Source organism: Salvelinus sp. IW2-2015, unplaced genomic scaffold (assembly GCF_002910315.2).
Source record: "Salvelinus sp. IW2-2015 unplaced genomic scaffold, ASM291031v2 Un_scaffold3039, whole genome shotgun sequence".
NCBI classification, from domain to species: domain Eukaryota; kingdom Metazoa; phylum Chordata; class Actinopteri; order Salmoniformes; family Salmonidae; genus Salvelinus; species Salvelinus sp. IW2-2015.
In genome coordinates, this window is record NW_019944331.1 from 19,260 (window position 1) to 29,737 (window position 10,478).

The 10,478-nt window shown below is 45.9% G+C and overlaps 1 pseudogene; it reads left to right on the forward strand.

Annotated features, from left to right (window-relative positions):
- Positions 1–1,326: 1,326 nt before the first annotated feature.
- On the forward strand, positions 1,327–7,749 carry LOC112075229 (carbohydrate sulfotransferase 11 pseudogene; annotated as a pseudogene).
- Positions 7,750–10,478: the final 2,729 nt, after the last annotated feature.

Here is a 10,478-nt window from a genome sequence, read left to right on the forward strand (position 1 = left end):
CGCCATGCTCTACCAACTGAGCCACACGGGACCACATCTCCTCCCATCATTACCACCACATAAGAGCTTCCCTCGCTCCTCAGATAGGAGAGGAGATAAAACGGCAGGAAGTTAACTATCCAACGGGGAGGGGAGACATGACAAGATTTTCTCTCTCTCTCTCTCTCTTCTCTCTCTCTCTCTCTCTCTCTCTCTCTCTCTCTCTCTCTCTCTCTCTCTCTCTCTCTCTCTCTCTCTCTCTCTCTCTCTCTCTCTCTCTCTCTCTCTCTCTCACACTATGTTAATTACAGTGCTTGTTCTCCACTGAGAGAGATGGAGAGATGTTCTTTCACTCTTGAAGTTCTGCTCAGTGTGATCTAGGGCCTTTATAGCCCTGCGAGGAGCAAAAGTGAAAATTCCACGTAACAAAGAGCTGGTATTCACAGTGTCTCTCCCTCCCATCAGCTTTGATGTGATGTGGCATGACAACGGAGTAGTGGAGATAAGACAAAGAAAAAAGAGGGGAGAAAAAAGATGATGGTGAGGAGGAGGAGGAGGGTGTCACTTTCTTCCTCCGACTCGTTCATTATCAGCATCACCGTTTGTTCAGTCACTCGCTCGGGGCTCTCAAACTAATTTGCGGAGAAAGTGAAGTTGACATGTCGAGAGATAGAGAGGGAGGGAGATGGGAGAGAGATGACATAGAGACAGATACAGTAGAAAGACAGAGGGAACTTAGGCATGCCTTTGTATAACTAGCTCAGTCCTGTCTCTCTGCTGTGTGATGGCTGTAGCTCAGTCCTGTCTCTCTGTTGTGTATATCTCTCCTACTATAGAATGTAAACACACAGTACAGTACCTGTCCATACCTGTGTTTAGGACAGGAACTCCGATAAAGACATAGAGTGCGTCTGAAATAGCACCCTATTTCCTATTGTGCACTACTTTTGGGCCCAGGGCCTGGTCAAAAGTAGGGCGCTATATAGGGATTATGACGCACAATAGACCTCCCATCGCTGTGCTATACTCCACATGATCTCTTCAATGGCTAATTGATCTTAACTGGCAGAACCTGTCTCACAGTTATATTTAGGTGTACAAAGCATGATTTGTTCACGTTTACTTAGATGCCATATACTGTATATACGTGTCACTTGATAAATGGTTAAAGGGGGGGGTTCAAATACTAACACAAGGCTTTTAGTTTGGTTAAGTGCTGAGAGCATGGAGGTGGTCCCAGACATTAGTTATTTTAGCAACCCTCCTCAAAGGCCTAGCCCTATTCTCTAGTCTCTGGTATGGCATACAGCTGTGGCACTGACTGGCTGTCGTGCTGTGTGTCTGAGAATGTGGAGCGACACAGGGCACGGTCTGATCGATTTAGAGTCCCCGGGGAAACAAGGGAATTCCCTGAAACGGTTATTCAGGGTACAGAGCAAAAATAATCACCAGCTCTAAGAAAACATTCCTGCTCTTTAGATCAAGAACAGCCCTCCCTCACTTCCTCCTCTCCTCTTTCCATTATTCCCTCCCTTCTTGCCCCGTCCTTCTTTCTTTACACTGAAATGTGTGGATCAAGTGAGCTACTGTTGAATGAAATGGGAACTATGCATATTGTATTAGTCAGCTCCCCATAGATCATCATTTGTATTCTAGAAGATTAATATATCTCCTTTTTTCTTCTTCTCTCTCTCTTCCCCCCCAGTCGGAGTTCTCCAGTGCCGCCATCCTCCACCAGGGGAGGAGAGACCAGGTAGCAGAGTCATGTCGGGCCCAGAGTGCATCCAGCCGCAAGCGCCGGGTCCTGACCCCTGGTGACCTCAAACACCTGGTGGTGGATGAGGAGCATGAGCTCATCTACTGCTATGTCCCCAAGGTGGCCTGTACCAACTGGAAACGCGTCATGATGGTCCTCACGGGACGCGGCAAGTACAGGTCAGTAGCACAGGAAACTACTATTAAGATTTGAAATACCATGCAAGACACATTTTCCGTATGGAACACAATAAATAAACGATTAAAGATGTAAAAAGAAAAGCTGAATAGTGGATAATGTTTTATTTTATAATACTACTACTGATACGACTACGCTGTCACATAACATCCTAATGTTGAGTTGCATCTCCCCCTTCTGCCCTCAGAACAGTTCATTGGGGGATGGACTCTACGAGGTGTCGAAAGCGTTCCACAGGGATGCTGGCCCATGTTGACTCCAATGCTTCCGACAGTTGTGTCAAGTTGGCTGGATGTCCTTTGGGTGGTGAACCATTCTTGATACACACAGAAAACTGTTGAGCGTGAAAAACCCAGCAGCGTTGCAGTTCTTGACACAAACCGGTGTGCCTGGCACCTACTACCATACTCCCTTCAAAGGCACTTAAATATTTTGTCTTGCCCATTCACCCTCTGAATGGCACACAGACACAATCCATGTCTCAATTGTCTCAAGTCTTAAAAATCCTTCTTTAACAAGGGACATCATTGAGGGATCATAGATTTCACCTGGATTCACTTGGTTAGTCTGTCATGGAAAGAGCAGGTGTTCTTAATGTTTTCCATACTCAGTGTTTATAACTGCTGTTAGTATTACTACCTCTCTTACTACTACAATTTAGATACTATTAATTGTTTCTGTTGTTTTTTATTCTGTTCCTCATGGTCTTTATTTCTCTCCATCCCAGTGACCCTATGGAGATCCCTTCCAACGAGGCCCACGTCCCGTCCAACCTGAAATATCTGAACCAGTACAGCATCGCTGAGATCAACCACCGCCTCAAGAGCTACCTCAAGTTCCTGTTCGTCCGGGAGCCCTTCGAGAGGCTCGTCTCCGCTTACCGCAACAAGTTCACCCTCAAGTACAACTCCTCCTTCCACCGCCGCTTCGGCACCAAGATCGTCCGCCGCTACCGCAAGGACGCCACGCAGGAGGCGCTGCTCARCGGCGCCGACGTCAAGTTCCGGGAGTTCGCCGAGTATCTTGTCGACCCGGCCACSCAACGCGACGGCCCRCTCAACGAGCACTGGCAGACGGTGTACCAGCTGTGCCACCCCTGTCACATCCACTATGACCTGGTGGGCAAGTACGAAACCCTGGAGGAAGACGCCAACTACGTTCTGCGGCTGGCGGGRGTGGGCGAGTCGGTGCGCTTCCCGACCTACGCCAAGTCCACCCGCACCACAGACAGCATGACGGCCCAGTTCTTCAGCAACATCAGCTCTCAGCAGCACGGCCAGCTCTTCCAGCTGTATAAACTGGACTTCCTCATGTTCAACTACTCCACGCCAAGCTATCTGCGACTGGACTAACGACTAGAGGACCAGGACATGACTAGCCAGTTGGGACTCTGGGCACGATCCACTTTTAATAAGAGAAGAAAAAAATAACTGAGAGAGAGGAGAATGGATATTTTTGCGAAAGCTTTATTCAAAAACTGTCGTCACTGTTTCTGGGGGTGAATAGGAAGGGCTGAGGTGAATGGGAGGGACAGAGATTGAGGAAAGGTGCTGGATCCGATTTGATGTGAAAGAATCTTTGTTATCCAATCAGCATTGTCCTGAAGGTAATAAAGGAGGAAGTGGAGATCCTATACCATGAGAATGCAGGGTTCGGGTGGAGCTGATGTCAGAGGTTTTCTAAGAGGGGAAATAGAGGAGAGAAGCAGGACTCTTGGAGAGTGGTCGATGTGTGTTCTGTATGTAAATGAGGTGGGACTCTTGACCAATTAGGCTGCTTTGGATTTTGCACAGCAAATGGTGGCCTCGCATGCACGCGCCCTGGCCCCAAAGCATCATGGGAGCTGAGCTTATTTTATAACGAACAATAACGAAACTCCGTCAAATTGTAAAACACATCCATGTCCTTCAGTCTGCTGTATCCTGGGTGTGTTTGATAGCACCCACCAATTATACATTTGATAAGTATACTGGCTCTTGGCTCCACCTCAAGACCTCCTCATTATAGCTGTCTATTGACTTTGCTCTAAAGACCTCTAGAACCATCAGGTGTAAACAGTGGAGCTACAATTTACAGCCAACTGCTCTAAAGTAGTAGCTATGCTGTCAAGATCGCCATCATCATAGGTGAAAAGAACTCCTGAGGTTTGCCAGGTGAGGCCTCAGACTCCCACAGCAGGATCTGAAACGGCGGCCATTTTAGAAAGACGCTGAGCACCCTCAAGGCTTTAAGCCACAGGAAGTGGTCAGAGGGAGAAAGGAAGTGCCGTTGTGAATGGGTGCACCGGATGTGATTGACAGGTGTTAGGGGCCTCCCACTGACCCAGCGAGGAACTGAAGAAGAGATGGCCCGTGTGGCGGTGAAAGGGTTTAAGGGACAGGATCTCATAACCCCGCCCACGCCACGCCACGCCCTTAAACCAGGGAGGGCCATAACCCCGATCACGGGCCATAACCCCCCCTCCGCTTCGACGACCAATCATGTATTTTAGTAAATTAAGTCTTTTTTTTATTTTTTATGTCTTGGTTTTATTGTCTTATGAAAACATTGCTGCGAGCAGCAATAAAAAAATATTATTTAAATTACTTTTACTGTCGGTGGGTGGGAGGGGGGAGACGAAGATTTTAATATTCGTTTTCTTGGCAGATGAACATTTGAGTAGATTTTTAAAGATAAAATAGTTTTTATGAGTTTTGTTTTTCATGTTTTTTGTCCTGAGTTGCCTCCGGTACACTGTTAATGATAACATTTAAATGTTCTTCCTTTTTCCGAAGGGCGTACAATATAGTGAAGTCCGTGGCTTTGGTTTCTCTGTGCGTGAGAGCTGGGACATCCCATGGGATTTAGAGTTATTCCCTCTCTCCCCATTACTGAGTCTGGTGCCAAAGGGTTGGAACACTGCCAATGACAGAAAGGGACAKTCAACTCAACTCTTATCAGTACTTTTCGGTACATCCAATAATTTACAAAACATTGACAATCCTGTGATTGAAAACATAAACTATTGCATGAGAAAAGAATTCCACATACATATCTACATCGCAGGCTACTGCTCAGAATCAGAAACAAGAGCAGTGGTTGCCTTGATAATGATCGATAATGGAACCGTCTACCTTTGAGTCTGGCGGTGAAAGTCAGGTCTGTGTTCGCCCTCAGGTAAAAGTGCAGTGTCTAATCATTACTCTGTGTAGTCTATGGGATCGCAGAGAGTCATATACACAGTGCAGGAGTGGGCGACGGAGGGAGAGAGAAGACAACGTAATTAGCCAAGCTGGGAGGGAGGGAGTCCTCTTTATTCTTTACACCCCTTTGTCATTCTTCTTCCATTCAGACTTCAAAGAGAGAGGGACGTTTATTGGGAAAGTAGCATATTTTTATATTGCTAGGTCTGAGCAGAAGTAACAGCTGCACAGAAATGATTCACTTCTATATTCATCTATCCCTCTGACTGTTTAGACAGGCGGGGTGACTAATGACAAGCTCACCTCATTCTGTCATAGCTTCTAAAATATTGGTGTCAGTTGTGTATGCTTGCATGTGTTTGTCGTTATAATTAGCAACTGGTTTGGAGGAACAAGGCCCTTCACATAGCCCTCTGATAAAGAGGAAGGCTATTGGTTTGGCCTACATCTCCGACCCCATCCACTTACAGAAACAATGGGAGCATTCTGAGCTCTCACACACACACACACACACACACACCCGCTGATGTTGATGCCACGCAGCCTCTTACTCAGCAGCTGTACTCTAGTGAGGGTTGGTAAGTGAGGTACGGAGGGAGAGGGGGATGGTTGGGTATGGACACATTTAAAACACCACACACTCAGCTTATCTCTAACTGCCTATTTAGCCTCCAAAATGAGATACTTTACCCAAAAGCTTCAGAACTCTGCAAACAAACTGTTATGGAGTCCTCTCCTATGCTCTCCTCTTGACTCCAACCTCTCTCCCAAAACAGCCCCATATAAAAACAGAAGTGGGTTTTTGGACAGTGTCAGTGATCCCTACCCTCGCAACAGGAAAAGGGCAGGCTTCTTATACAAACAGAGCTGTTAAAATCCCACAGAGGCCCAGCCTAACGATCCCTGTGGAAATACTGACCTGATTCAAACCTTTTTTTATTCTCCATTCTTATTCCATATCCGAGCTCACTCTACCTATAAATCCACCGAATCCAATTCTGACATGTCCATTTAGTGTTCTTGTGCTGTATAAGTATTTATTGACGAGTGTACGGGTATATTTATGTTGTTGGAGAACGACGTCTATTGTTGGACTGAATTACATATTTACTGTGTTGCTAAATGCAGAAGCACAGGAAGTGCACGCTCCTCTGCACATTCGTAAACATATCCAGTCTGTGGCCGGGGGTTTCTAGCCAGAGATAAGCATGGATGGGGCAGTTATCTGTCAGTGGTTTTTTGTGTGAATAGTTTATCTTTCTGTCTGAGATATTCTTATTCAATCAGTATCTGTGCAACAGTAAAAACATCCCCATAATGCCCATGGAACTTCCTTTGTGTTACACATAAAAGGGTCCCCGTGATGTTTCCTGCTGTCACGAATTAGCCCTTTGGTACCAACTCTCAGACCATGAGGCTTTTCAGAAATGTTCAAAATATTGCCAACTGTTGATATCACTGGAAGGTTGTTAGAGCAGATCTCCAACTCAACTGCACAGAAACCAAAGCCTGGAATGGTAATAGAGCTCTTTCCTTTCCCTATCTTAATTATGTCTTTCTATGTTGTTCTGTTGTATTCCTCTGTCGGCAACACTCCACAGCAGCTTCCACACTTTTCATTGACCTCATAGAAATAGAACATATAGATAGAACACAGTTGATGATTATGTCCAATCCATTCTATGGCTGCCTCCTGCATAGCCTACAGTACATGACCACATGGCACATCAGTCACCACAGAGAGTACCTTATAGGGTCACCACAGACAGAGTCAATGGGTGCTGAAATGATCTGTGCCTTTTCATTCCTCTCATTGGAGCACTTTACTGTCATCTGATTGGTCAGTCCACACACACACACACACACTCTCTCCCTCTTCAACTGTCAGATTAAAGTTGAAAAACAGCATCCCACACACTAACACAGTCAGATCACCTGTAGAGAGACTCATGTGACCACAACAAGAGGCTTTGCAAATAGAGGGTTTTTGAAACACTCGCTCTGCTCAGATCTTCCCTTCTCTCCTAAGCCTTCAGATACTGGATGGTTTTCTGTGGCTCTGTGTTGCTCAGAGGTTGTACATACACCCTTCAAAACCACACCTCAACCCTCAGATCTCTGTGTGCTGGTTTCAGTGTTCTCATCCGTTGCCAGATGGTGAGAGTGTGTGTTGAGCTGTGTTCACTTAAACCAATGTTGTTGAGAGTCTGGCCCGGCTACTCTGCTGTCAGATGCCATGTCATCGGCCAGTGTGTGTGTGTCGAAGAGGTCACAATGTGCTGTACCAACGAGTGTGTATCTGAACTGTGTGTGTATTGGAAAGGTCGCTCTGTACTGTACCTGCGCTGCCTTAGAGTAACTCGAGAAACTCTCTCAAACAGGCTACGTTGTATTTATTTATTCATTCATTCACCAACGACTACCCATAACTCCTCCTGGTGGTTTCCATGGCAACACACCTGGACTTTTCTCACGGGACAGACTGTCGGTTCATCATCAAGGCCCTCTCACCAGAAACATGAATAATTGAATATATCGACTGCAGGTAGTGGGAGAGGAGTTGTGATTCCCCAGCAGTGTTCCATGGTTCATTCTGTCTGATGTTTTCACAATAAAATGCCTCAGAAACTCAAACCCAGATGCCCCGGACGAATGTGTTTTTTCACTGTCTGCATACAAGCAAGCATGCGCGTGCAAACACAGACACAACAAACACACGACATTCTATATATCAAACGCTAATCACGCATACATATTTGTCACATTATCACTCAGTGGTTCCATGGGTATTCTCTGGTTGGCATGGATATTGTCTCTCGTCAACCCATGGGCACCCCATGCCACCTGATGATTCCACGCTTGGCGTTCCAAAACACGCCATCTGTTTTGTTTGTGAAAAGCCTGCAGATGCCGCTTTGCCAAAACAATTTCCCGGGTTACCATGGTTACCGAGACATTCTTGTGCTCCACGATGGAAGAATATTCGTGTGGTATGTATAACGTACACGCTTTCATGTGTGGTCCACATTGGTAGCTGCCGCTATCTGCTAGCTGTGGAGGAACTGAAGTGGAGATGAAAACAGAAGCTCAATCTCCTGTACAAACAGAATGACCATACATGTGATGCAGATGGTGGTCCAATGGTAAGTGCCTGACTCAAAACCAAGAGGTTGTGGGTTCAAAGCTAATTTCTCGTATGTTTCTGCAACTCTCAACGTCAAATATACAAGAGAGAATGATAAGAAGTGCGAAGGAGTCGTGTCTCCCTGGCGTGAGGATCTTGAGCCATAAATCAAATCTAATCAAATGTTATTTGTCACATGCGCCGAATACAACAGGTGTAGACCATACAGTGAAATGCTTACTTACAAGCCCTTAACCAACAATGCAGTTAAGAAGTTAAGAAAAAAAAGTGTTAAGTAAAAAATTTAAAATAAAAGTAACAAATAATTAAACAGCAGCAGTAAAATAACAATAGCGAGGCTACAGTATATACAGGGGGTACCGGTACAGAGTCAATGTGTGGGGGCACCGGTTAGCTGAGGTAATATGTAGGTATTAGGTATTACATGTAGGTGTAGTTAGTGACTATGCATAGATAATAAACAGAGAGTAGCAGCAGCGTAAGAGAGGGGTCTGGGTAGCCCTTTGATTAGCTGTTCAGGAGTCTTACGGCTTGGGGGTAGAAGCTATTAAGAAGCCTTTTGGACCTCGACATGGCACTCCGGTACCGCCTGCCGTGCGGTAGCAGAGAGAACAGTCCATGACTAGGGTGGCTGAAGTCTTTGACAATTTTTAGGGCCTTCCTCTGACACCGCCTGGTATAGAGGTCCTGGATGGCAGGAAGCTTGGCCCCAGTGATGTACTGGGCCATACACACTACCCTCTGTAGTGCCTTGCGGACGGAGGCTGAGCAGTTGCCATACCAGGCAGTGATGCAACCAGTCAGGATGTTCTCAATGGTGCAGCTGTAGGATCTGAGGACCCATGCCAAATATTTTCAGTCTCCTGAGGGGGAATAGGATTTGTCGTGGAGAAGGTGAAAAGTTTTAAGTTCCTCGGCATACACATCACGGACAAACTGAAATGGTCCACCCACACAGACTGTGTGGTGAAGAAGGCACAACAGCGCCTCTTCAACCTCAGGAGGCTGAAGAAATTTGGCTTGTCACCTAAAACACTCACAAACATTTACAGATGCACAATCGAGAGCATCCTGTCTGGCTGTATCAACACCTGGTACGGCAACTGCAATGCCCTTAACGGCTAGGCTCTCCAGAGGGTAGTGCGGACTGCACAACGCATCCCCGGGGGCAAACTACCTGCCCTCCAGGACGCCTACAGCACCTGATGTCACAGAAAGGCCAAAAAGATCATCAAGGACAACAACCACCCGAGCCACTGCCTGTTCACCCCCCTATCATCCAGAAGGCGAAGTCAGTACAGGTGCATCAAAGCTGGGACCGAGAGACTGAAAAACAGCTTCTATCTCAAGGCCATCAGAATGTTAAACAGCCATCACTAACATAGAGAGGCTTCTGCCAACATACAGACTCAAATCTCTGGCCACTTAAATAAATTGACTTAATAAAAGGTATCACTAGTCACTTTAATAATGTTTACATATCCTACATTACTCATCTCATATGTATATACTGTATTCTATACCATCTACTGCATCTTGCCTATGCCGCACAGCCATCGCTCATCCATATATTTATATGTACATATTCTTATTAATCCCTTTACATTTGTGTGAATAAGGTAGYTGTTGGGAATTTGTTCGATTCGTTTTTAGATATTACTGCATTGTCGGAACTAGAAGCACAAGCATTTCGCTACACTCGCATTAACATCTGCTAACCATGTGTATGTGACCAATAAAATGTGATTTGATTTGATTCACGAGTGTCTTAGTGTGTTTGACCATGATAGTTTGTTGGTGATGTGGACACCAAGGAACTTGAAGCTCTCAACATGTTCCACTACAGCCCCGTCGATGAGAATGGAGGCGTGCTCGATCCTCATTTTCCTGTAGTCCACAATCATCTCCTTTGTCTTGATCACATTGAGGGCACCACACGGCCAGGTCTCTGACCTCCCTATAGGCCGTCTCATCAATGTTGTGTGTCATCGGCAAACTTGGTGTTGGAGTCGGAGTTGTAGGTTTAAACCCAGGTGCTGTGTGGTTGCCTTCTGAGGAGTTACGGCCACTTGAGGAAATGGGTGATTTGAAGGCAGTATACATTCCTGGGGTGCAATTCCAGAACAGCAAAGAGCAACAGTCATGGATAAAATCCCCTGCAAAAAGCAGACAGTTTTTCCAGGAGATTTCATCCGACTGCTGCTTTTTGCAGGAGAGG